Consider the following 25,802-nt stretch of genomic DNA (forward strand, 5'->3'; position numbering starts at 1 on the left):
TCGGTGCTGGTGTCAGTGCTCTCTATCTCGGTGCTGGTTTCAATGTTCTCTATCTCAGTGCTGGTGTCAGTGTTCTCTATCTCGGTGCTGGTGTCGGTGCTCTCTATCTCAGTGCTGGGGTGTCAGTGTTCTCTATCTCGGTGCTGGTGTCAGTGTTCTCTATCTCGGTGCTGGTGTCAGTGCTCTCTATCTCGGTGCTGGTGTCAGTGCTCTCTATCTCGGTGCTGGTGTCAATGTTCTCTATCTCAGTGCTGGTGTCAGTGCTCTCTATCTCGGTGCTGGTGTCGGTGCTCTCTATCTCAGTGCTGGTGTCAGTGTTCTCTATCTCGGTGCTGGTGTCAGTGTTCTCTATCTCAGTGCTGGTGTCAGTGCTCTCTATCTCGGTGCTGGTGTCAGTGCTCTCTATCTCGGTGCTGGTGTCAGTGTCCTCTATCTCGGGGCTGGTGTCAGTGTCCTCTATCTCGGTGCTGGTGTCAGTGCCCCTCTATCTCGGTGCTGGTGTCAGTGCTCTCTATCTCGGTGCTGGTGTCAGTGTTCTCTATCTCGGTGCTGGTGTCAGTGTCCTCTATCTCGGTGCTGGTGTCAGTGTTCTCTATCTCGGCGCTGGTGTCAGTGCTCTCTATCTCGGTGCTGGTGTCAGTGCTCTCTATCTCGGTGCTGGTGTCAGTGTTCTCTATCTCGGTGCTGGTGTCAGTGTTCTCTATCTTGGTCCTGGTGCTCTTGGTGCTGGTGTCAGTGTTCTCTATCTCGATGCTGGTGTCAGTGTTCTCTATCTTGGTGCTGGTGTCAGTGTTCTCTATCTCAGCGCTGTTGTCAGTATTCTCTATCTCAGTGCTGGTGTCAGTGCTCTCTATCTCGGTGCTGGTGTCAGTGTTCTCTATCTCGGTGCTGGTGTCAGTGCTCTCTATCTCGGTGCTGGTGTCAGTGCTCTCTATCTCGGTGCTGGTGTCAATGTTCTCTATCTCAGTGCTGGTGTCAGTGTTCTCTATCTTGGTGCTGGTGTCAGTGTTCTCTATCTCAGTGCTGGTGTCAGTGCTCTCTATCTCGGTGCTGGTGTCAGTGTTCTCTATCTCAGCGCTGGTGTCAGTGTTCTCTATCTCAGTGCTGGTGTCAGTGTTCTCTATCTCAGTGCTGGTGTCAGTGTTCTCTATCTCAGTGCTGGTGTCAGTGTTCTCTATCCTGGGGCTGGTGTCAGTGTTCTCTATCTCAGTGCTGGTGTCAATGTTCTCTATCTCAGTGCTGGTGTCAGTGTTCTCTATCTCAGTGCTGGTGTCAGTGCTCTCTTATCTCAGTGCTGGTGTCAGTGTTCCCTTATCTCGTTGCTGGTGTCAGTGTTCTCTATCTCAGTGCTGGTGTCAGTCCTCTCTATCTCGGTGCTGGTGTCAGTGCTCTCTATCTCGGTGCTGGTGTCAGTGTTCTCTATCTCGGTGCTGGTGTCAGTGTTCTCTATCTCGGTGCTGGTGTCAGTGCTCTCTATCTCGGTGCTGGTGTCAGTGTCCTCTATCTCGGTGCTGGTGTCAGTGTTCTCTATCTCAGTGCTGGTGTCAGTGCTCTCTATCTCGGTGCTGGTGTCAGTGCTCCCTATCTCGGTGCTGGTGTCAGTGTCCTCTATCTCGGGGCTGGTGTCAGTGTCCTCTATCTCGGTGCTGGTGTCAGTGCTCCTCTATCTCGGTGCTTGTGTCAATGCTCCCTATCTCGGTGCTGGTGTCAGTGTTCTCTATCTCGATGCCGGTGTCAGTGTCCTCTATCTTGGTGCTGGTGTCAGTGCTCGCTATCTCGGCGCTGGTGTCAGTGCTCTCTATCTCGGTGCTGGTGTCAGTGTTCTCTATCTCGGTGCTGGTGTCAGTGTTCTCTATCTCGGTGCTGGTGTCAGTGTTCTCTATCTCAGTGTTGGTGTCAATGTTCTCTATCTCGGAGCTGGTGTCAGTGTTCTCTATCTCAGTGCTCGTGTCAGTGTTCTCTATCCTGGGGATGGTGTCAGTGTTCTCTATCTCAGTGCTGGTGTCAATGTTCTCTATCTTGGTGCTGGTGTCAGTGTTCTCTATCTCAGTGCTGGTGTCAGTGTTCTCTATCCTGGGGCTGGTGTCAGTGTTCTCTGTGTCAGTGCTGGTGTCAATGTTCTCTATCTCGGTGCTTGTGTTCTCTATCACAGTGCTGGTGTCAGTGCTCTCTTATTCCAGTGCTGGTGTCAGTGTTCCCTTATCTCAGTGCTGGTGTCAGTGCTCTCTATCTCGGTGCTGGTGTCAATGTTCTCTATCTCAGTGCTGGTGTCAGTGTTCTCTATCTCAGTGCTGGTGTCGGTGCTCTCTATCTCGGTGCTGGTGTTGGTGTTCTCTATTTCGGTGCTGGTGTCAGTGTTCTCTATCTCTGTGCTGGTGTCAGTGTTCTCTATCTCGGTGCTGGTGTCGGTGCTCTCTATCTCGGTGCTGGTGTCGGTGCTCTCTATCTCGGTGCTGGTGTCAGTGTTCTCTATCTCAGTGCTGGTGTCGGTTTTCTCTATCTCGGTGCTGGTGTCGGTGTTCTCTATCTCAGTGCTGGTGTCGGTGCTCTCTATCTCAGTGCTGGTGTCAGTGTTCTCTATCTCGGTGCTGGTGTCGGTGTTCTCTATCTCAGTGCTGGTGTCGGTGCTCTCTATCTCAGTGCTGGTGTCGGTGCTCTCTATCTCAGTGCTGGTGTCAGTGTTCTCTATCTCAGTGCTGGTGTGAGTGTTCTCTATCTCGGTGCTGGTGTCAGTATTCTCTATCTCGGTGCTGGTGTCAGTGCTCTCTATCTCGGTGCTGGTGTCGGTGCGCTCTATCTCGGTTCTGGTGTCTGTGTTCTCTGTCTTGGTGCTGTTGTCAGTGTTCTCTTTCTCGGTGCTGGTCAGTGTTCTCTATTCTGGTGCTGGTGTCAGTGTTCTTTAACTCGGTGCTGGTGTCAAGTGTTCTCTATCTCGGTGCTGGTGTCAGTGTCCTCTATCTCAGTGCTGGTGTCAGTGTTCTCTATCTCAGTGCTGGTGTCAGTGCTCTCTATCTCAGTGCTGGTGTCAGTGTTCTCTATCTTGGTGCTGGTGTCGGTGTCCTCTATCTCGGTGCTGGTGTCAGTGTCCTCTATCTCGGTGCTGGTGTCAGTGTTCTCTATCTTGGTGCTGGTGTCAGTGTTCTTTATCTCGGTGCTGGTGTCAGTGTTCTCTATCTCGGTGCTGGTGTCAAGTGTTCTCTATCTCGGAGCTGGTGTCAGTGTCCTCTATCTCAGTGCTGGTGTCAGTGTTCTCTATCTCGGTGCTGGTGTCAGTGTTCTCTATCTCAGTGCTGGTGTCAGTGTTCTCTATCTCGGTGCTGGTGTCGGTGTCCTCTATCTCGGTGCTGGTGTCAGTGTCCTCTATCTCGGTGCTGGTGTCGGTGCTCTCTATCTCGGTGCTGGTGTCAGTGTTCTCTATCTCGGTGCTGGTGTCGTTGTTCTCTATCTCAGTGCTGGTGTCGGTGCTCTCTATCTCAGTGCTGGTGTCGGTGCTCTCTATCTCAGTGCTGGTGTCAGTGTTCTCTATCTCAGTGCTGGTGTCAGTGTTCTCTATCTCAGTGCTGGTGTCGGTGCTCTCTATCTCAGTGCTGGTGTCAGTGTTCTCTATCTCAGTGCTGGTGTCAGTGTTCTCTATCTCAGTGCTGGTGTCAGTATTCTCTATCTCGGTGCTGGTGTCAGTGCTCTCTATCTCGGTGCTGGTGTCGGTGCGCTCTATCTCGGTTCTGGTGTCAGTGTTCTCTGTCTTGGTGCTGGTGTCAGTGTTCTCTTTCTCGGTGCTGGTCAGTGTTCTCTATCTCGGTGCTGGTGTCAGTGTTCTTTATCTCGGTGCTGGTGTCAGTGTTCTCTATCTCGGTGCTGGTGTCAGTGCTCTCTATCACGGTGCTGGTGTCGGTGCGCTCTATCTCGGTTCTGGTGTCAGTGTTCTCTGTCTTGGTGCTGGTGTCAGTGTTCTCTTTCTCGGTGCTGGTCAGTGTTCTCTATCTCGGTGCTGGTGTCAGTGTTCTTTATCTCGGTGCTGGTGTCAGTGTTCTCTATCTCGGTGCTGGTGTCAAGTGTTCTCTATCTCGGTGCTGGTGTCAGTGTCCTCTATCTCAGTGCTGGTGTCAGTGTTCTCTATCTCGGTGCTGGTGTCAGTGCTCTCTATCTCAGTGCTGGTGTCAGTGTTCTCTATCTTGGTGCTGGTGTCGGTGTCCTCTTTCTCGGTGCTGGTGTCAGTGTCCTCTATCTCGGTGCTGGTGTCAGTGTTCTCTATCTTGGTGCTGGTGTCAGTGTTCTTTATCTCGGTGCTGGTGTCAGTGTTCTCTATCTCGGTGCTGGTGTCAAGTGTTCTCTATCTCGGTGCTGGTGTCAGTGTCCTCTATCTCAGTGCTGGTGTCAGTGTTCTCTATCTCGGTGCTGGTGTCAGTGTTCTCTATCTCAGTGCTGGTGTCAGTGTTCTCTATCTCGGTGCTGGTGTCGGTGTCCTCTATCTCGGTGCTGGTGTCAGTGTCCTCTATCTCAGTGCTGGTGTCGGTGCTCTCTATCTCAGTGCTGGTGTCAGTGTTCTCTATCTCGGTGCTGGTGTCGGTGTTCTCTATCTCAGTGCTGGTGTCGGTGCTCTCTATCTCAGTGCTGGTGTCAATGCTCTCTATCTCAGTGCTGGTGTCAGTGTTCTCTATCTCAGTGCTGGTGTCGGTGCTCTCTATCTCAGTGCTGGTGTCAGTGTTCTCTATCTCAGTGCTGGTGTCAGTGTTCTCTATCTCGGTGCTGGTGTCAGTATTCTCTATCTCGGTGCTGGTGTCAGTGCTCTCTATCTCGGTGCTGGTGTCAATGTTCTCTATCTCAGTGCTGGTGTCAGTGTTCTCTATCTTGGTGCTGGTGTCAGTGTTCTCTATCTCAGTGCTGGTGTCGGTGCTCTCTATCTCGGTGCTGGTGTTGGTGTTCTCTATTTCGGTGCTGGTGTCAGTGTTCTCTATCTCTATGCTGGTGTCAGTGTTCTCTATCTCGGTGCTGGTGTCGGTGCTCTCTATCTCGGTGCTGGTGTCGGTGCTCTCTATCTCGGTGCTGGTGTCAGTGTTCTCTATCTCAGTGCTGGTGTCGGTTTTCTCTATCTCGGTGCTGGTGTCGGTGTTCTCTATCTCAGTGCTGGTGTCGGTGCTCTCTATCTCAGTGCTGGTGTCAGTGTTCTCTATCTCGGTGCTGGTGTCGGTGTTCTCTATCTCAGTGCTGGTGTCGGTGCTCTCTATCTCAGTGCTGGTGTCGGTGCTCTCTATCTCAGTGCTGGTGTCAGTGTTCTCTATCTCAGTGCTGGTTTGAGTGTTCTCTATCTCGGTGCTGGTGTCAGTGCTCTCTATCTCGGTGCTGGTGTCAGTGCTCTCTATCTCGGTGCTGGTGTCAATGTTCTCTATCTCAGTGCTGGTGTCAGTGTTCTCTATCTTGGTGCTGGTGTCAGTGTTCTCTATCTCAGTGCTGGTGTCAGTGCTCTCTATCTCGGTGCTGGTGTCAGTGTTCTCTATCTCAGCGCTGGTGTCAGTGTTCTCTATCTCAGTGCTGGTGTCAGTGTTCTCTATCTCAGTGCTGGTGTCAGTGTTCTCTATCTCAGTGCTGGTGTCAGTGTTCTCTATCCTGGGGCTGGTGTCAGTGTTCTCTATCTCAGTGCTGGTGTCAATGTTCTCTATCTCAGTGCTGGTGTCAGTGTTCTCTATCTCAGTGCTGGTGTCAGTGCTCTCTTATCTCAGTGCTGGTGTCAGTGTTCCCTTATCTCGTTGCTGGTGTCAGTGTTCTCTATCTCAGTGCTGGTGTCAGTCCTCTCTATCTCGGTGCTGGTGTCAGTGCTCTCTATCTCGGTGCTGGTGTCAGTGTTCTCTATCTCGGTGCTGGTGTCAGTGTTCTCTATCTCGGTGCTGGTGTCAGTGCTCTCTATCTCGGTGCTGGTGTCAGTGTCCTCTATCTCGGTGCTGGTGTCAGTGTTCTCTATCTCAGTGCTGGTGTCAGTGCTCTCTATCTCGGTGCTGGTGTCAGTGCTCCCTATCTCGGTGCTGGTGTCAGTGTCCTCTATCTCGGGGCTGGTGTCAGTGTCCTCTATCTCGGTGCTGGTGTCAGTGCTCCTCTATCTCGGTGCTTGTGTCAATGCTCCCTATCTCGGTGCTGGTGTCAGTGTTCTCTATCTCGATGCCGGTGTCAGTGTCCTCTATCTTGGTGCTGGTGTCAGTGCTCGCTATCTCGGCGCTGGTGTCAGTGCTCTCTATCTCGGTGCTTTTGTCAGTGTTCTCTATCTCGGTGCTGGTGTCAGTGTTCTCTATCTCGGTGCTGGTGTCAGTGTTCTCTATCTCAGTGTTGGTGTCAATGTTCTCTATCTCGGTGCTGGTGTCAGTGTTCTCTATCTCAGTGCTCGTGTCAGTGTTCTCTATCCTGGGGCTGGTGTCAGTGTTCTCTATCTCAGTGCTGGTGTCAATGTTCTCTATCTTGGTGCTGGTGTCAGTGTTCTCTATCTCAGTGCTGGTGTCAGTGTTCTCTATCCTGGGGCTGGTGTCAGTGTTCTCTGTCTCAGTGCTGGTGTCAATGTTCTCTATCTCGGTGCTGGTGTTCTCTATCACAGTGCTGGTGTCAGTGCTCTCTTATTCCAGTGCTGGTGTCAGTGTTCCCTTATCTCAGTGCTGGTGTCAGTGCTCTCTATCTCGGTGCTGGTGTCAATGTTCTCTATCTCAGTGCTGGTGTCAGTGTTCTCTATCTCAGTGCTGGTGTCGGTGCTCTCTATCTCGGTGCTGGTGTTGGTGTTCTCTATTTCGGTGCTGGTGTCAGTGTTCTCTATCTCTGTGCTGGTGTCAGTGTTCTCTATCTCGGTGCTGGTGTCGGTGCTCTCTATCTCGGTGCTGGTGTCGGTGCTCTCTATCTCGGTGCTGGTGTCAGTGTTCTCTATCTCAGTGCTGGTGTCGGTTTTCTCTATCTCGGTGCTGGTGTCGGTGTTCTCTATCTCAGTGCTGGTGTCGGTGCTCTCTATCTCAGTGCTGGTGTCAGTGTTCTCTATCTCGGTGCTGGTGTCGGTGTTCTCTATCTCAGTGCTGGTGTCGGTGCTCTCTATCTCAGTGCTGGTGTCGGTGCTCTCTATCTCAGTGCTGGTGTCAGTGTTCTCTATCTCAGTGCTGGTGTGAGTGTTCTCTATCTTGGTGCTGGTGTCAGTATTCTCTATCTCGGTGCTGGTGTCAGTGCTCTCTATCTCGGTGCTGGTGTCGGTGCGCTCTATCTCGGTTCTGGTGTCAGTGTTCTCTGTCTTGGTGCTGGTGTCAGTGTTCTCTTTCTCGGTGCTGGTCAGTGTTCTCTATTTTGGTGCTGGTGTCAGTGTTCTTTAACTCGGTGCTGGTGTCAAGTGTTCTCTATCTCGGTGCTGGTGTCAGTGTCCTCTATCTCAGTGCTGGTGTCAGTGTTCTCTATCTCAGTGCTGGTGTCAGTGCTCTCTATCTCAGTGCTGGTGTCAGTGTTCTCTATCTTGGTGCTGGTGTCGGTGTCCTCTATCTCGGTGCTGGTGTCAGTGTCCTCTATCTCGGTGCTGGTGTCAGTGTTCTCTATCTTGGTGCTGGTGTCAGTGTTCTTTATCTCGGTGCTGGTGTCAGTGTTCTCTATCTCGGTGCTGGTGTCAAGTGTTCTCTATCTCGGTGCTGGTGTCAGTGTCCTCTATCTCAGTGCTGGTGTCAGTGTTCTCTATCTCGATGCTGGTGTCAGTGTTCTCTATCTCAGTGCTGGTGTCAGTGTTCTCTATCTCGGTGCTGGTGTCGGTGTCCTCTATCTCGGTGCTGGTGTCAGTGTCCTCTATCTCGGTGCTGGTGTCGGTGCTCTCTATCTCGGTGCTGGTGTCAGTGTTCTCTATCTCGGTGCTGGTGTCGTTGTTCTCTATCTCAGTGCTGGTGTCGGTGCTCTCTATCTCAGTGCTGGTGTCGGTGCTCTCTATCTCAGTGCTGGTGTCAGTGTTCTCTATCTCAGTGCTGGTGTCAGTGTTCTCTATCTCAGTGCTGGTGTCGGTGCTCTCTATCTCAGTGCTGGTGTCAGTGTTCTCTATCTCGGTGCTGGTGTCAAGTGTTCTCTATCTCGGTGCTGGTGTCAGTGTCCTCTATCTCAGTGCTGGTGTCAGTGTTCTCTATCTCGGTGCTGGTGTCAGTGTTCTCTATCTCAGTGCTGGTGTCAGTGTTCTCTATCTCGGTGCTGGTGTCGGTGTCCTCTATCTCGGTGCTGGTGTCAGTGTCCTCTATCTCGGTGCTGGTGTCGGTGCTCTCTATCTCGGTGCTGGTGTCAGTGTTCTCTATCTCGGTGCTGGTGTCGTTGTTCTCTATCTCAGTGCTGGTGTCGGTGCTCTCTATCTCAGTGCTGGTGTCGGTGCTCTCTATCTCAGTGCTGGTGTCAGTGTTCTCTATCTCAGTGCTGGTGTCAGTGTTCTCTATCTCAGTGCTGGTGTCGGTGCTCTCTATCTCAGTGCTGGTGTCAGTGTTCTCTATCTCAGTGCTGGTGTCAGTGTTCTCTATCTCAGTGCTGGTGTCAGTATTCTCTATCTCGGTGCTGGTGTCAGTGCTCTCTATCTCGGTGCTGGTGTCGGTGCGCTCTATCTCGGTTCTGGTGTCAGTGTTCTCTGTCTTGGTGCTGGTGTCAGTGTTCTCTTTCTCGGTGCTGGTCAGTGTTCTCTATCTCGGTGCTGGTGTCAGTGTTCTTTATCTCGGTGCTGGTGTCAGTGTTCTCTATCTCGGTGCTGGTGTGAGTGCTCTCTATCACGGTGCTGGTGTCGGTGCGCTCTATCTCGGTTCTGGTGTCAGTGTTCTCTGTCTTGGTGCTGGTGTCAGTGTTCTCTTTCTCGGTGCTGGTCAGTGTTCTCTATCTCGGTGCTGGTGTCAGTGTTCTTTATCTCGGTGCTGGTGTCAGTGTTCTCTATCTCGGTGCTGGTGTCAAGTGTTCTCTATCTCGGTGCTGGTGTCAGTGTCCTCTATCTCAGTGCTGGTGTCAGTGTTCTCTATCTCGGTGCTGGTGTCAGTGCTCTCTATCTCAGTGCTGGTGTCAGTGTTCTCTATCTTGGTGCTGGTGTCGGTGTCCTCTATCTCGGTGCTGGTGTCAGTGTCCTCTATCTCGGTGCTGGTGTCAGTGTTCTCTATCTTGGTGCTGGTGTCAGTGTTCTTTATCTCGGTGCTGGTGTCAGTGTTCTCTATCTCGGTGCTGGTGTCAAGTGTTCTCTATCTCGGTGCTGGTGTCAGTGTCCTCTATCTCAGTGCTGGTGTCAGTGTTCTCTATCTCGGTGCTGGTGTCAGTGTTCTCTATCTCAGTGCTGGTGTCAGTGTTCTCTATCTCGGTGCTGGTGTCGGTGTCCTCTATCTCGGTGCTGGTGTCAGTGTCCTCTATCTCAGTGCTGGTGTCGGTGCTCTCTATCTCAGTGCTGGTGTCAGTGTTCTCTATCTCGGTGCTGGTGTCGGTGTTCTCTATCTCAGTGCTGGTGTCGGTGCTCTCTATCTCAGTGCTGGTGTCAATGCTCTCTATCTCAGTGCTGGTGTCAGTGTTCTCTATCTCAGTGCTGGTGTCGGTGCTCTCTATCTCAGTGCTGGTGTCAGTGTTCTCTATCTCAGTGCTGGTGTCAGTGTTCTCTATCTCGGTGCTGGTGTCAGTATTCTCTATCTCGGTGCTGGTGTCAGTGCTCTCTATCTCGGTGCTGGTGTCAATGTTCTCTATCTCAGTGCTGGTGTCAGTGTTCTCTATCTTGGTGCTGGTGTCAGTGTTCTCTATCTCAGTGCTGGTGTCGGTGCTCTCTATCTCGGTGCTGGTGTTGGTGTTCTCTATTTCGGTGCTGGTGTCAGTGTTCTCTATCTCTATGCTGGTGTCAGTGTTCTCTATCTCGGTGCTGGTGTCGGTGCTCTCTATCTCGGTGCTGGTGTCGGTGCTCTCTATCTCGGTGCTGGTGTCAGTGTTCTCTATCTCAGTGCTGGTGTCGGTTTTCTCTATCTCGGTGCTGGTGTCGGTGTTCTCTATCTCAGTGCTGGTGTCGGTGCTCTCTATCTCAGTGCTGGTGTCAGTGTTCTCTATCTCGGTGCTGGTGTCGGTGTTCTCTATCTCAGTGCTGGTGTCGGTGCTCTCTATCTCAGTGCTGGTGTCGGTGCTCTCTATCTCAGTGCTGGTGTCAGTGTTCTCTATCTCAGTGCTGGTTTGAGTGTTCTCTATCTCGGTGCTGGTGTCAGTGCTCTCTATCTCGGTGCTGGTGTCAGTGCTCTCTATCTCGGTGCTGGTGTCAATGTTCTCTATCTCAGTGCTGGTGTCAGTGTTCTCTATCTTGGTGCTGGTGTCAGTGTTCTCTATCTCAGTGCTGGTGTCAGTGCTCTCTATCTCGGTGCTGGTGTCAGTGTTCTCTATCTCAGCGCTGGTGTCAGTGTTCTCTATCTCAGTGCTGGTGTCAGTGTTCTCTATCTCAGTGCTGGTGTCAGTGTTCTCTATCTCAGTGCTGGTGTCAGTGTTCTCTATCCTGGGGCTGGTGTCAGTGTTCTCTATCTCAGTGCTGGTGTCAATGTTCTCTATCTCAGTGCTGGTGTCAGTGTTCTCTATCTCAGTGCTGGTGTCAGTGCTCTCTTATCTCAGTGCTGGTGTCAGTGTTCCCTTATCTCGTTGCTGGTGTCAGTGTTCTCTATCTCAGTGCTGGTGTCAGTCCTCTCTATCTCGGTGCTGGTGTCAGTGCTCTCTATCTCGGTGCTGGTGTCAGTGTTCTCTATCTCGGTGCTGGTGTCAGTGTTCTCTATCTCGGTGCTGGTGTCAGTGCTCTCTATCTCGGTGCTGGTGTCAGTGTCCTCTATCTCGGTGCTGGTGTCAGTGTTCTCTATCTCAGTGCTGGTGTCAGTGCTCTCTATCTCGGTGCTGGTGTCAGTGCTCCCTATCTCGGTGCTGGTGTCAGTGTCCTCTATCTCGGGGCTGGTGTCAGTGTCCTCTATCTCGGTGCTGGTGTCAGTGCTCCTCTATCTCGGTGCTTGTGTCAATGCTCCCTATCTCGGTGCTGGTGTCAGTGTTCTCTATCTCGATGCCGGTGTCAGTGTCCTCTATCTTGGTGCTGGTGTCAGTGCTCGCTATCTCGGCGCTGGTGTCAGTGCTCTCTATCTCGGTGCTTTTGTCAGTGTTCTCTATCTCGGTGCTGGTGTCAGTGTTCTCTATCTCGGTGCTGGTGTCAGTGTTCTCTATCTCAGTGTTGGTGTCAATGTTCTCTATCTCGGTGCTGGTGTCAGTGTTCTCTATCTCAGTGCTCGTGTCAGTGTTCTCTATCCTGGGGCTGGTGTCAGTGTTCTCTATCTCAGTGCTGGTGTCAATGTTCTCTATCTTGGTGCTGGTGTCAGTGTTCTCTATCTCAGTGCTGGTGTCAGTGTTCTCTATCCTGGGGCTGGTGTCAGTGTTCTCTGTCTCAGTGCTGGTGTCAATGTTCTCTATCTCGGTGCTGGTGTTCTCTATCACAGTGCTGGTGTCAGTGCTCTCTTATTCCAGTGCTGGTGTCAGTGTTCCCTTATCTCAGTGCTGGTGTCAGTGCTCTCTATCTCGGTGCTGGTGTCAATGTTCTCTATCTCAGTGCTGGTGTCAGTGTTCTCTATCTCAGTGCTGGTGTCGGTGCTCTCTATCTCGGTGCTGGTGTTGGTGTTCTCTATTTCGGTGCTGGTGTCAGTGTTCTCTATCTCTGTGCTGGTGTCAGTGTTCTCTATCTCGGTGCTGGTGTCGGTGCTCTCTATCTCGGTGCTGGTGTCGGTGCTCTCTATCTCGGTGCTGGTGTCAGTGTTCTCTATCTCAGTGCTGGTGTCGGTTTTCTCTATCTCGGTGCTGGTGTCGGTGTTCTCTATCTCAGTGCTGGTGTCGGTGCTCTCTATCTCAGTGCTGGTGTCAGTGTTCTCTATCTCGGTGCTGGTGTCGGTGTTCTCTATCTCAGTGCTGGTGTCGGTGCTCTCTATCTCAGTGCTGGTGTCGGTGCTCTCTATCTCAGTGCTGGTGTCAGTGTTCTCTATCTCAGTGCTGGTGTGAGTGTTCTCTATCTCGGTGCTGGTGTCAGTATTCTCTATCTCGGTGCTGGTGTCAGTGCTCTCTATCTCGGTGCTGGTGTCGGTGCGCTCTATCTCGGTTCTGGTGTCAGTGTTCTCTGTCTTGGTGCTGGTGTCAGTGTTCTCTTTCTCGGTGCTGGTCAGTGTTCTCTATTTTGGTGCTGGTGTCAGTGTTCTTTAACTCGGTGCTGGTGTCAAGTGTTCTCTATCTCGGTGCTGGTGTCAGTGTCCTCTATCTCAGTGCTGGTGTCAGTGTTCTCTATCTCAGTGCTGGTGTCAGTGCTCTCTATCTCAGTGCTGGTGTCAGTGTTCTCTATCTTGGTGCTGGTGTCGGTGTCCTCTATCTCGGTGCTGGTGTCAGTGTCCTCTATCTCGGTGCTGGTGTCAGTGTTCTCTATCTTGGTGCTGGTGTCAGTGTTCTTTATCTCGGTGCTGGTGTCAGTGTTCTCTATCTCGGTGCTGGTGTCAAGTGTTCTCTATCTCGGTGCTGGTGTCAGTGTCCTCTATCTCAGTGCTGGTGTCAGTGTTCTCTATCTCGGTGCTGGTGTCAGTGTTCTCTATCTCAGTGCTGGTGTCAGTGTTCTCTATCTCGGTGCTGGTGTCGGTGTCCTCTATCTCGGTGCTGGTGTCAGTGTCCTCTATCTCGGTGCTGGTGTCGGTGCTCTCTATCTCGGTGCTGGTGTCAGTGTTCTCTATCTCGGTGCTGGTGTCGTTGTTCTCTATCTCAGTGCTGGTGTCGGTGCTCTCTATCTCAGTGCTGGTGTCGGTGCTCTCTATCTCAGTGCTGGTGTCAGTGTTCTCTATCTCAGTGCTGGTGTCAGTGTTCTCTATCTCAGTGCTGGTGTCGGTGCTCTCTATCTCAGTGCTGGTGTCAGTGTTCTCTATCTCAGTGCTGGTGTCAGTGTTCTCTATCTCGGTGCTGGTGTCGGTGTCCTCTATCTCGGTGCTGGTGTCAGTGTCCTCTATCTCAGTGCTGGTGTCGGTGCTCTCTATCTCAGTGCTGGTGTCAGTGTTCTCTATCTCGGTGCTGGTGTCGGTGTTCTCTATCTCAGTGCTGGTGTCGGTGCTCTCTATCTCAGTGCTGGTGTCTATGCTCTCTATCTCAGTGCTGGTGTCAGTGTTCTCTATCTCAGTGCTGGTGTCGGTGCTCTCTATCTCAGTGCTGGTGTCAGTGTTCTCTATCTCAGTGCTGGTGTCAGTGTTCTCTATCTCGGTGCTGGTGTCAGTATTCTCTATCTCGGTGCTGGTGTCAGTGCTCTCTATCTCGGTGCTGGTGTCGGTGCGCTCTATCTCGGTTCTGGTGTCAGTGTTCTCTGTCTTGGTGCTGGTGTCAGTGTTCTCTTTCTCGGTGCTGGTCAGTGTTCTCTATCTCGGTGCTGGTGTCAGTGTTCTTTATCTCGGTGCTGGTGTCAGTGTTCTCTATCTCGGTGCTGGTGTCAAGTGTTCTCTATTTTGGTGCTGGTGTCAGTGTCCTCTATCTCAGTGCTGGTGTCAGTGTTCTCTATCTCGGTGCTGGTGTCAGTGTTCTCTATCTCAGTGCTGGTGTCAGTGTTCTCTATCTCAGTGCTGGTGTCAGTGTTCTCTATCTCAGTGCTGGTGTCGGTGCTCTATATCTCAGTGCTGGTGTCAGAGTCCTCTATCTCGGTGCTGGTGTCAGTGTTCTCTATCTCAGTGCTGGTGTCAGTGTTCTCTATCTCGGTGCTGGTGTCAGTGCTCTCTATCTCGGTGCTGGTGTCAGTGCTCTCTATCTCGGTGCTGGTGTCAGTTTCCTCTATCTCGGGGCTGGTGTCAGTGTCCTCTATCTCTGTGCTGGTGTCAGTGCTCCTCTATCTCGGTGCTGGTGTCAGTGCTCTCTATCTCGGTGCTGGTGTCAGTGTTCTCTATCTCGGTGCTGGTGTCAGTGTCCTCTATCTCGGTGCTGGTGTCAGTGCTCGCTATCTTGGCGCTGGTGTCAGTGCTCTCTATCTTGGTGCTGGTGTCAGTGTTCTCTATCTCGGTGCTGGTGTCAGTGTTCTCTATCTCAGCGCTGGTGTCAGTGTTCTCTATCTCAGTGCTGGTGTCAGTGTTCTCTATCCTGGGGCTGGTGTCAGTGTTCTGTAGCTTAGTGCTGGTGTCAATGTTCTCTATCTCGGTGCTGGTGTCAGTGTTCTCTATCTCGGTGCTGGTGTCAGTGTCCTCTATCTCGGTGCTGGTGTCAGTGCTCGCTATCTTGGCGCTGGTGTCAGTGCTCTCTATCTTGGTGCTGGTGTCAGTGTTCTCTATCTCGGTGCTGGTGTCAGTGTTCTCTATCTCAGCGCTGGTGTCAGTGTTCTCTATCTCAGTGCTGGTGTCAGTGTTCTCTATCCTGGGGCTGGTGTCAGTGTTCTCTATCTCAGTGCTGGTGTCAAAGTTCTCTATCTCGGTGCTGGTGTTCTCTATCTCAGTGCTGGTGTCAGTGCTCTCTTATCTCAGTGCTGGTGTCAGCGTTCCCTTATCTCAGTGCTGGTGTCAGTGCTCTCTATCTCAGTGCTGGTGTCAATGTTCTCTATCTCAGTGCTGGTGTCAGTGTTCTCTATCTTGGTGCTGGTGTCAGTGTTCTCTATCTCGGTGCTGGTGTCGGTGCTCTCTATCTCGGTGCTGGTGTCGGTGTTCTCTATCTCGGTGCTGGTGTCAGTATTCTCTATCTCTGTGCTGGTGTCAGTGTTCTCTATCTCGGTGCTGGTGTCGGTGCTCTCTATCTCGGTGCTGGTGCCGGTGCTCTCTATCTCGGTGCTGGTGTCAGTGTTCTCTATCCTGGGGCTGGTGTCAGTGTTCTCTATCTCAGTGCTGGTGTCAATGTTCTCTATCTCGGTGCTGGTGTTCTCTATCTCAGTGCTGGTGTCAGTGCTCTCTTATCTCAGTGCTGGTGTCAGTGTTCCCTTATCTCAGTGCTGGTGTCAGTGCTCTCTATCTCAGTGCTGGTGTCAATGTTCTCTATCTCAGTGCTGGTGTCAGTGTTCTCTATCTTGGTGCTGGTGTCAGTGTTCTCTATCTCGGTGCTGGTGTCGGTGCTCTCTATCTCGGTGCTGGTGTCGGTGTTCTCTATCTCGGTGCTGGTGTCAGTGTTCTCTATCTCTGTGCTGGTGTCAGTGTTCTCTATCTCGGTGCTGGTGTCGGTGCTCTCTATCTCGGTGCTGGTGTCGGTGCTCTCTATCTCGGTGCTGGTGTCAGTGTTCTCTATCTCAGTGCTGGTGTCGGTGTTCTCTATCTCGGTGCTGGTTTCCGTGTTCTCTATCTCAGTGCTGGTGTCGGTGCGCTGTATCTCGGTTTTGGTGTCAGTGTTCTCTGTCTTGGTGCTGGTGTCAGTGTTCTTTTTCTCGGTGCTGGTCAGTGTTCTCTATCTCGGTGCTGGTGTCAGTGTTCTCTATCTTGGTGCTGGTGTCAGTGTTCTCTATCTCAGTGCTGGTGTCAGTGTTCTCTATCTCGATGCTGGTGTCAATGTTCTCTATCTCAGTGCTGGTTTTAGTGTTCTCTATCTCGGTGCTGGTGTCAGTATTCTCTATCTCGGTGCTGGTGTCAGTGCTCTCTATCTCGGTGCTGGTGTCGGTGCTCTCTATCTCGGTGCTGGTCAGTGTTCTCTATCTCGGTGCTGGTGTCAGTGTTCTTTATCTCGGTGCTGGTGTCAGTGTTCTTTATCTCGGTGCTGGTGTCAGTGTTCTCTATCTCAGTGCTGGTGTCAAGTGTTCTCTATCTCGGTGCTGGTGTCAGTGTCCTCTATCTCAGTGCTGGTGTCAGTGTTCTCTATCTCGGTGCTGGTGTCAGTGCTCTCTATCTCAGTGCTGGTGTCAGTGTTCTCTATCTCGGTGCTGGTGTCGGTGTCCTCTATCTCGGTGCTGGTGTCAGTGTCCTCTATCTCGGTACTGGTGTCAGTGTCCTCTATCTCGGTGCTGGTGTCAGTGTTCTCTATCTTGGTGCTGGTGTTAGTGTTCTTTATCTCGGTGCTGGTGTCAGTGTTCTCTATCTCGGTGCTGGTGTCAAGTGTTCTCTATCTTGGTGCTGGTGTCAGTGTCCTCTATCTCAGTGCTGGTGTCAGTGTTCTCTATCTCGGTGCTGGTGTCAGTGTTCTCTATCTCAGTGCTGGTGTCAGTGTTCTCTATCTCGGTGCTGGTGTCGGTGTCCTCTATCTCGGTGCTGGTGTCAGTGTTCTCTATCTCGATGCTGGTGTCAGTGTTCTCTATCTCGGTGCTGGTGTCAGTGTTCTCTATCTCGGTGCTGGTGTCAGTGTTCTCTATCTCAGTGCTGGTGTCAGTGTTCTCTATCTCGGTGCTGGTGTCGGTGTCCTCTATCTCGGTGCTGGTGTCAGTGTCCTCTATCTCGGTGCTGGTGTCAGTGTCCTCTATCTCGGTGCTGGTGTCAGTGTCCTCTATCTCGATGCTGGTGTCAGTGTTCTCTATCTCAGTGCTGGTGTCAGTGTTCTCTATCCTGGGGCTGGTGTCAGTGTTCTCTATCTCGGTGCTGGTGTCAGTGTCCTCTATCTCGATGCTGGTGTCAGTGTTCTCTATCTCGGTGCTGGTGTCAGTGTTCTCTATCTCGGTGCTGGTGTCAGTGTTCTCTATCTCAGTGCTGGTGTCAGTGTTCTCTATCTCGGTGCTGGTGTCGGTGTCCTCTATCTCGGTGCTGGTGTCAGTGTTCTCTATCTTGGTGCTGGTGTCGGTGCTCTCTATGTCGGTGCTGATGTCAGTGAGGGAGGTAGCAGTGGAGAAGCCAATCAGCTGGCAGTGCCAGCGCAGGATGCGGAGCACCCGGCCCACCATGGCTGAGGATCAGCCCTGGACTGGGACCTCCCAACCCCCCCTCCCTCTGTTGAGCCCTGCATAGGCAGGGGTAAGGGCAGGGTGGAGGGAGGAGTCAGGGGCTGTCTATCACAGGTGGATAACCTAGGACACTGGCACAGGATTGAGCTGTCCTTACTGTTAGTGACACATGATCATGGGGGAAGGGGCAGGGATGGATATAAAGACCAGTCTCTGGGTGTGGCTGAGGGATGTTGCAGGAACATGGAGGGGGGGGTGGCTCTCTCTCATAAAAAAAAAAAATGTTGGTGGTCGCTGGCTGCAGAAAAGGTTGTGGCATGCTGGTAGCTTTGCAGCTCCCTGCAGCTGGAGCCCCTGATCCCCCCCCCCACTGATTGACAGCCCCAGAGAGGGGCAGCCCAGACACTTCTTCTCTCCTACCTTCCCTTCCGTCGGATCGGCTCCATACAGCGCTCGTGAGGCCTCCTCCGGGGTGCCTTCCTCTCCTGGTCAACCAGATGCCTCCTACGGGGTGCCTTCCTCTCCTGGTCAGCCAGATGCCTCCTCTGGGGTGCCTTCCTCTCCTGGTCAGCCAGATGCCTCCTACGGGGTGCCTTCCTCTCCTGGTCAGCCAGATGCCTCCTATGGGGTGCCTTCCTCTCCTGGTCAGCCAGATGCCTCCTCCGGGGTGCCTTCCTCTCCTGGTCAGCCAGATGCCTCCTACGGGGTGCCTTCCTCTCCTGGTCAGCCAGATGCCTCCTACGGGGTGCCTTCCTCTCCTGGTCAGCCAGATGCCTCCTACGGGGTGCCTTCCTCTCCTGGTCAGCCAGATGCCTCCTACGAGGTGCCTTCCTCTCCTGGTCAGCCAGATGCCTCCTCCGGGGTGCCTTCCTCTCCTGGTCAGCCAGATGCCTCCTACGGGGTGCCTTCCTCTCCTGGTCAGCCAGATGCCTCCTCCGGGGTGCCTTCCTCTCCTGGTCAGCCAGATGCCTCCTCCGGGGTGCCTTCCTCTTCCTCTCCTGGTCAGCCAGATGCCTCCTCTGGGGTGCCTTCCTCTTCCTCTCCTGGTCAGCCGGATGCCTCCTCCGGGGTGCCTTCCTCTTCCTCTCCTCGTCAGCCGGATGCCTCCTCCGGGGTGGGCGGAAACCGTAGTTCCTGCCACTGCATACGGGGTAAGATAAGACCCTTACGGAAATAAATGAGACTTCTCATATTCCATGTTTGAGTGATAGAAGAGTCTTCCACTATACGCCCATTACATAGAAATCCTAGTCTGGTGTTCTGTATACATATACAGATATATCGGAAGGGACCTGTCTGGACGGCTTTCCAGTCTTTACTGGTTAAAGTGGACTGGACACTCCTGTTGGAACCTTGCCAGGCGCCATCTTTAGGAATTAATATTAGAGACAATTAGAGCCATCAAGGACTTGGCCTTATCTTGTTTGTTACATCTGACCATCCCAGATGTGTCATAAGGGATGAAGTAACCACTTGCAGAATGCCCCATGTACATATACAATGAGGAACTGGACAATCTTCTCTAAATCACATACATGTATGTGATCCACATTTCCAGGTCACTAGTCACTAGTAATGTTAGTTCCCAGCCAGTGTCATTAGTACAGTGACAGTGTGTAGTATTATCACTGATCTCTGTATTGGTGTCACTAGTGATGTTAGTTCCCAGCCAGTGTCATTAGTACAGTGACAGTGTATAGTATTATCACTGATCTCTGTATTGGTGTCACTGGTGATGTCAGTGTCAGTTCCCAGCCAGTGTCATTAGTACAGTGACAGTGTATAGTATTATCACTGATCACTATATTATTGTCACTGGTCATGTCAGTGTCAGTTCCCCCCAGGTCAGTTAGTGTCAGATTTCTCGCCACATTATCACAGTCCCACTATAAGTCACTGATCACCGCCATAACTAATATAAAAAATAAATAAAAATTCCGGTATATATACCATCATTTGTAGTCATATAACTTTCTAACCAGTCAATATTCTCTTATTGGGATTTTTTTTTTTACCAAAGACATGGAGCAGAATACACTTTGGCCTCATTTATAAAAAAATGTGTTTTGGATATGTTTTAAACAGAAAGTAAAAAATACTGTTTTTTTTTCTTCAAAATTTTGGGTATTCTTCATTTATTTAGCAAAAAATAAAAAACCCGGAGGTGATCAAATACCACCAAAAGAAATCTCTATTTGTGTGAAAAAATCATATAAATGTGATTTGTGTACAGTGTCACATGACTGTGCAATTACCAGTGAAAGTAGTGCAGTGCTGAATAGCAAAGAATGCCCTGGCCATGAAGGGGGTAAAACCTTCTGGGGGTGAAGGGGGTAATGTATATGTACTTGTCATGTGATTGGATAATTTATGGCAGAATGTGGAGATGAATTGACCAATGATAATTCCAGTCTAATCCCTTATCTGGCTGTACCTACCGTATATAAAGTGCTGTGTAAAACCTAGAGAACGGAGATGGATCTCATTCCTTCACCTCCCCACGTCTTATCTTCTGTGGACAATAATGTCTTCTCTGATGGAAGACCATCTGCATCCTGATTCCGGGATTTACTGAGAAAATCCACAACTCCCTTTATATTTTTGGCTCCTTTGACCCAGATTGCAGAAATTCAGAAGATCTGAGATCCGTAGTCCATTGGAGAATCCTCAGACGGCCCAAAAAGGTGAGTAAATGTTTTTTAACTCACTAGAATTTCTGTCTGAAGGTTTTCTCTGCCCGGGGAATGCAGATCTGGTTTGTGGCCGATGGTGACGCCATTTTAAAAAGAACCAAATTGAAGGGATGGCGGTAGTCTGGGTCCGATATGGTTGTCGCTTTATGTTCTACTACCTTGTGTAAGAAACTGGCTTGTGGTTTTTCCAGGAAACGGCACAGCTAGGTTGTTGTGTGAGTGAGAAGAAGGAAGTGTGGTAACTCTTTCTTTCTTTGTGTCTGACAAGTGACAGCGGTGGTGTGTGCTGGGAGACTTGCTTCTCTATTACAAGTCAGCACTACGCGGCTTAAATTCTGCCCAGAAGCGCACTGCACAGCAAAGATTAAATGTTGGCACTGTGACCAACACGGGTCAGACCACTGCCCTTTCCACCTTCACCAACTTGCAGAGCAGGTGCCACCATAAGGCAGCTTAGGAAGCCACCTTTGGGTGCTAGGTTTGGGGGGGTAAAATATCCTCAGAAGTAGCTCTGTGCAGAGGAGTGGATGGGGGGAACGGGGACTGTAGGAGAGGAACACAAATACACTTGTAGCACCCCTCTAACCACCTCAGGGTGCTGGTTCTTAGGCATTATGGGTGTGGACATTTGCAGAAAAAGATGGGCGCCAGTCACTTTTAGGATGAACAAAAGTGAGTTTATTGATCACAACAGGAAAAATGAGGGAGAGAGGGTTAGGGCACGGGACACCCTAGGACAATATGCAGACAGATCAGCAGACTCCAAAAACAAAACAGCACAGGTAGACAGCAATACAGAACAAGGGCCTTAAGCCTGCACCCAATGTTCTGTATTTACGAAGTTTCCTTGGATGAGTTCCCCTTGATGCTTTCCCAGCCTATTCACAGTCCCCAGCTCATGAAGAGTAACCTCTGGTATTTCATCTCAGAACTCCATCCTTCTTTGTGTGCCCCCCAGGCAACAAGAATCTCTCTCTCTGGTAGAACCTTTCCCATGCCCCCAGGCAGCAGACAGGGTCTCTGTTACAGAACCTCGAGTCTCCAGGTCTCACCCAACACAGCTGTTCCTCACACATCCACACCAGACCAAGGTCTGGGTGGGAGGACCCCAGTTACCTGACTTACTCCAAATATATACCCTCTCCCAGCATCCTCAGTGGCCCAAGACTCCTGCTGATTGGCTAAAAGAGATATGCATATACATAACCTAGTTTTACTGCAGCTCATCATACTAATGCCAAAGGCAACAGTGCCATCTATTGACAGAAGGAAGGAACCACAGCTAAACCAGGCTTAGGAGAAAACCCAAATGATCACAAAGACTATAAATCAGCCAGGTTAGTTACCACCTAGCAACAGTGGCGTCGCTAGGGGGTGGCTTTTGGGGCTAAAGCCCCGAATCTGGGGCCCATAGACCCAAGTCTCTTACTGGGTGACCACGTGTCCTTGATACCTTCATTCCGGGACAATACAATGTCCCAGAATGAAACTAACAGAGTGAGCAAGCACTGGTGCGCACTCTGCCTCCACCTGATACTCTATCTACTGGTCACTGGCTGCTAGAGCCTGCCTGGCATCTAGCAACCAGTGACGTCATGGCTACGTCTCTCTTCTCAGCTCCCTGCTCAGCATTCAAAGTCGGCACCTAGTCCTCTCCACTACGGACATCCACCCACCTCCTCTATCTTCTGCCAAGTGACACTGCATCTGGGCCAGGTCATTAGGGGGCCCCACCCCCGGCATCCAAAAGAACCAGGCTGGAGTCTGCTACTTCAACCTCCACCAGGATCTCTAATGGGCACCTGACCCTTCACAGCACGGAGCAGCCGGCACGACCGATGTCCCGATCACACAGTAAGTGTTACACTGATACATGGGACAACGCTGGGTGTATGCTGAAGGACTGCTCACCCACTGTATACACAGCATGTCACTGTACACAGGGTCCCTGGTAGACAGACAGTCCCTGACCTGGACACCAGTCCCTCTCCTTCACCCATCACTGTGGATGGCATCTCCCTGATTAATGGGGATAGTCCCTGTCTTAAAAAACAAACCTCTCTGTCCTTATTGTCTTTTGTCCCTCTACCAAGTGTAACTATTACTAGTTCTAATCCTTGTTTGGTAAGGACAGTCCCTGATGTATAGAGGAAGTCCATGTTATAGACAGCCCATTATAGAGACATCCCTTGTTAACCACTTCAGCTCTAGAAGGTTTTACCCCCCTTAATGACCAGCCCATTTTTTACAATACGGCACTGCGTGATTTTAACTGACAATTGCGCAGTCATGCGATGCTGCACCCAAATAGAATTGATGCCCTTTTTTTACCACAAATAGAGCTTTCTTTTGGTGGTATTTGATCACCTCTGCGGTTTTTATTCTTTGTGCTATAATAAAACAGGCCAACAATTTTGAGGAAAAAAAAAACTATATTTTTTACTTTCTGCTATAAAACATATCCAATATAAAAGTATAAAAAAAAATTGTATTTCTTCATCAATGTAGGCCAATATGTATTCTGCTACATATTTTTGAAAAAAAGAAAAAAAATACTAATAAGCTTATACTGATTGGGTTGCCCAAAAGTTATAGCGTCTACAAACTATGAGACAGATTTATGGAATTTTTATTCATTTACTTTTTCTACTAGTAATGGTAGGGCTAGCTATGAATACGCGCCATGATGGGGCGTGAAACATGTTAGCTATCTTTCCTGTTCCTCCCTGTACATGAGGTGACTGCATTTGGATTTTATTTCTTCATATCAATAAAGATGTCTTCTATGGTGTGCGGCCGTCCAGGATTTTTTTCTTTCCTAGTAATGGTAGGGATCAGTGACTTATAGCGGGACAATATTTTTACACATACACACACACACACACACACGTATATTATATACATGTGTATGCCCGCCCAAGCATATGACTTTCTTTACTTCACTGCTGTGAGCTCTAGCCTGAGATCTTTTGTAGACCTAGCAACGCCCCTGCCTAGCACAGCTAAATTTACCACTATACATTATCTATATGGAGACTACACAATATACAGGTTTCTGATCTATGGTATCAGTGGGGGGATGTTATACACAGAGATATATAGAATGATACAGACCCTCCTCTCTATATAGAGTATACATCATCCATTTATACATTATCTATATGGTGACTACACAATATACAGACTTCTGATCTATGGTATCAGTGGAGGGATGTTATACACAGACATAGTTGCCAACATTGTAAAAAAAAAATGTGGGACACTTTTGTGGCTGTAGGTGAAGCCGTGCAATAATTAGGGGGTGGGGCATTCGTTTGTAGGCGTGGTTTAGGAAAAACATACAAGTGCGGCGTGCGAAGCGCGGCGAAAAATGGCCGTGGTTTACGCGGCATAGTGGGCGTGGCTTAAATGGGTGTGGCTCAAGAGGGTGTGGTTAGAGTCTGAGATGAATGAGGGATGGAGAGGGAAAGGGGGAAAGGGGGAGAGGGAAATGACGGGACAGCAGCCCCAGATCCTACACAATAAAAATATGTGTATTCTAGAAAGTTTAACTAACAGCAGATAAAGATACTCCAAGCACCTGGTGTTAGCACTTCAATCATCACGGCACCATGGTTGTTATGGTGTCAGGATGATTGAAGTGCATTATTTCTATTATTACATTGTAATATAAAATGAAATCATTCAACTCACCATAATGCAGAATCAGTGGGAGTCCTGAGCGTGTCACTAGCCACGTCGCCTCCCACCAGCCGTCCGTCTTTGCGTCAGCTGTCCCAGCAGAGTCCTTCCTTGCATCAGGTGTCCCAGCAGAGTCCGTTCTTGCATCAGGTGCCCCCAGTGGAGCCCCCTTACATCAGATGTCCCCGGCGGAGCCCCCCCTCACACCAGGAGTCCCCGGCGGAGCCCCCCTCACACCAGGAGTCCCCGGCGGAGCCCCCCTCACACCAGGAGTCCCCGGCGGAGCCCCCCCTCACACCAGGAGTCCCCAGCGGAGCCCCCCCTCACATCAGGTGTCCCCGGCAGAGCCCCCCTCACATCAGGTGTCCCCAGCAGAGCCCCCCCTCACATCAGGTGTCCCCGACAGAGCCTCCCCTAACATCAGGTGTCCCTGGCAGAGCCCCCCCTCACATCAGGTGTCCCCAGCAGAGCCCCCCCTCACATCAGGTGTCCCTGGCAGAGCCCCCCCTCACATCAGGTGTCCCCGGCAGAGCCCCCCCTCACATCAGGTGTCCCCAGCAGAGCCCCCCCTCACATCAGGTGTCCCTGGCAGAGCCCCCCCTCACATCAGGTGTCCCTGGCAGAGCCCCCCCTCACATCAGGTGTCCCCGGCAGAGCCCCCCTCACATTAGGTGTCCCCAGCGGAGCCCCCCCTCACATTAGGTGTCCCCAGTGGAGCCCCCCCTCATATTAGGTGTCCCCAGTGGAGCCCCCCTCACATCAGGTGTCCCCGGCGGAGCCCCCCTCACATCAGGGGTCCCCAGTGGAGCCCCCCTTACATCAGATTCCCACAGTGGTGCGGTGCGCCCCCCCCCACCTCAGAGGTGTCCTAGTGTGTCCGTCGGCCGCATGGCTAGAACCCCCGTCCCTTTCCATAACAGACTTTCAGCGGGGCGGGGGGTAGGCGGGGCGAGGCGGAGCGGGGCAAAAGGTGGGCGGCGACGCAGGAGGTCCATCTAGCCCCCCCCAGCCGTCTTCCTGAACTTCTTTAAGATGGTGTCCGGCGGAGACAATGTCGCGACGCGGACCTCTAGCGGCGGCAAAAATCGAGAACTGGATTTTTCAGGGCATTTCCCGGGACACCACAAATTCGGGAATGGAGTCTAAGTCCCGGGAATGTCCCGGTAAATCCGGGACAGTTGGCAACTATGTACAGAGATATATAGAATGATACAGACTCTCCTCCTCTCTATATACAGTATACATCATCCATTTATACATTATCTATATGGAGACTACACAATATACAGACTTCTGATCTATGGTATCAGTGGAGGGATGTTATACACAGGGATATATAGAATGATAGAATCTCCTCCTCTCTATATACAGTATACATCATCCATTTATACATTATCTACATGGAGACTACACAATATACAGACTTCTGATCTATGGTATCAGGAGGAGGAGGAGGGGGATTCTTATACTTCCTCTATCCATGTAACGCTGTACCCATATGACACCCCCCCCCCCCCCCACAAATAGAGCTTTCTTTTGGTGGTATTTGACCACCACTGGGTATTTTTCGCTAAACAAATAAAAAAAGAATGTCAATTTTGAAAAAAAACAAGTTTCTTTTTGTTTCTGTTATAAAGTTTTGTAAATAAGTACATTTTCTCCTTCACTGATGGGCACTGATGAGGAGGCACTGTTCTGCAGCACTGATAGGCACTAATAGGCGGCACTGATATGCAGCACTGATGAGCACTGGTAGGTGGCATTGATGGGCACTAATAGGTGGAAATAATGAGCAATGATAGGCGCAAGGTTATGCAGCACTGATGGGCACTAATAGGCGGCACTGATATGCAGCACTGATGGGAACTGGTAGGCGGCACTGATGGGCACTGATAGGTGTGATTATGGGCACTGATAGGCAGCAGTGATAGTTGGCAATGATGAGCACTGATAGGTGGCAATGATTTGCACTGATAGGTGGCACTGAAGGGTGGCACTGATGGGCACTGATAGATGCCACCGATAGGCAGTACTGATGAGGAGGCACTGATAGGCATTGATTGGCATCCCTGATGGGCACTGATTGGTATTGTGGGTGGGCACAGATTGGCATTCCAAGTGGCCACTTGTTGGCATCCTGGTGGGCACCGTTGATGGGTCTGCACTGATAACCAATGCACTGATTATCAGCACAGACCCCCCCATCAGGAGAGTCACTTATCGGCTATCCTCTACACGTGCCCTGTCAGCGCACATAGAAAAAAGCCGATAACTGCCACTTCCTGGTTACGCTGTGATTGGACACAGCTGATCACATGGTAATGAGCCTATTTCATAGGCTCTTTACCGAGATCGGAGATTCGGTGTGTCAGGGTGACATACCTCACTACCGATCGCCGTGCTGTGCGCCCATGGGGGTGTGCACGAACGGCTTATCCTGCTAGAGGTCATATGACGCCCAGTCGGGAAAAAAAATGGAACCATCATTCTGCTATAGGCTGGGCAAGATGTGGCCAATAGCATAGCATTACTGCACATAAAGTGTGCATTTATTATGTAATTTGTCCTTTTTATAACTTCTCTAAAATTATGATTTTGGTAAAAAGCATTGCAAAGTTATATACAAATGAAGTAAAGTCGTTTTTTTTTTT

General features: G+C 50.8%; 1 protein-coding gene across 4 annotated transcripts in view; it reads right to left on the reverse strand.

The window, feature by feature from the left end:
• The window catches only part of LOC141121950 (gastrula zinc finger protein XlCGF66.1-like), a 34,572-nt gene extending 14,928 nt beyond the window's left edge, over positions 1–19,644 (reverse strand). For 2 of the 4 annotated variants that reach the window (XM_073611717.1, XM_073611714.1), the window contains exons 1-2: positions 19,216–19,644; positions 17,198–17,941 (exon numbers count right to left, since the gene is read on the reverse strand). The gene's annotated coding sequence lies outside the window, so the exon portion shown is untranslated. The remainder of the gene's footprint in view (positions 1–17,197; positions 17,942–19,215) is intronic. The other 2 variants (XM_073611716.1, XM_073611713.1) reach the window with 1 other exon arrangement.
• Positions 19,645–25,802: the final 6,158 nt, after the last annotated feature.

This window comes from Aquarana catesbeiana, unplaced genomic scaffold (genome assembly GCF_042186555.1).
Source record: "Aquarana catesbeiana isolate 2022-GZ unplaced genomic scaffold, ASM4218655v1 unanchor235, whole genome shotgun sequence".
NCBI classification, from domain to species: Eukaryota; Metazoa; Chordata; class Amphibia; order Anura; family Ranidae; genus Aquarana; species Aquarana catesbeiana.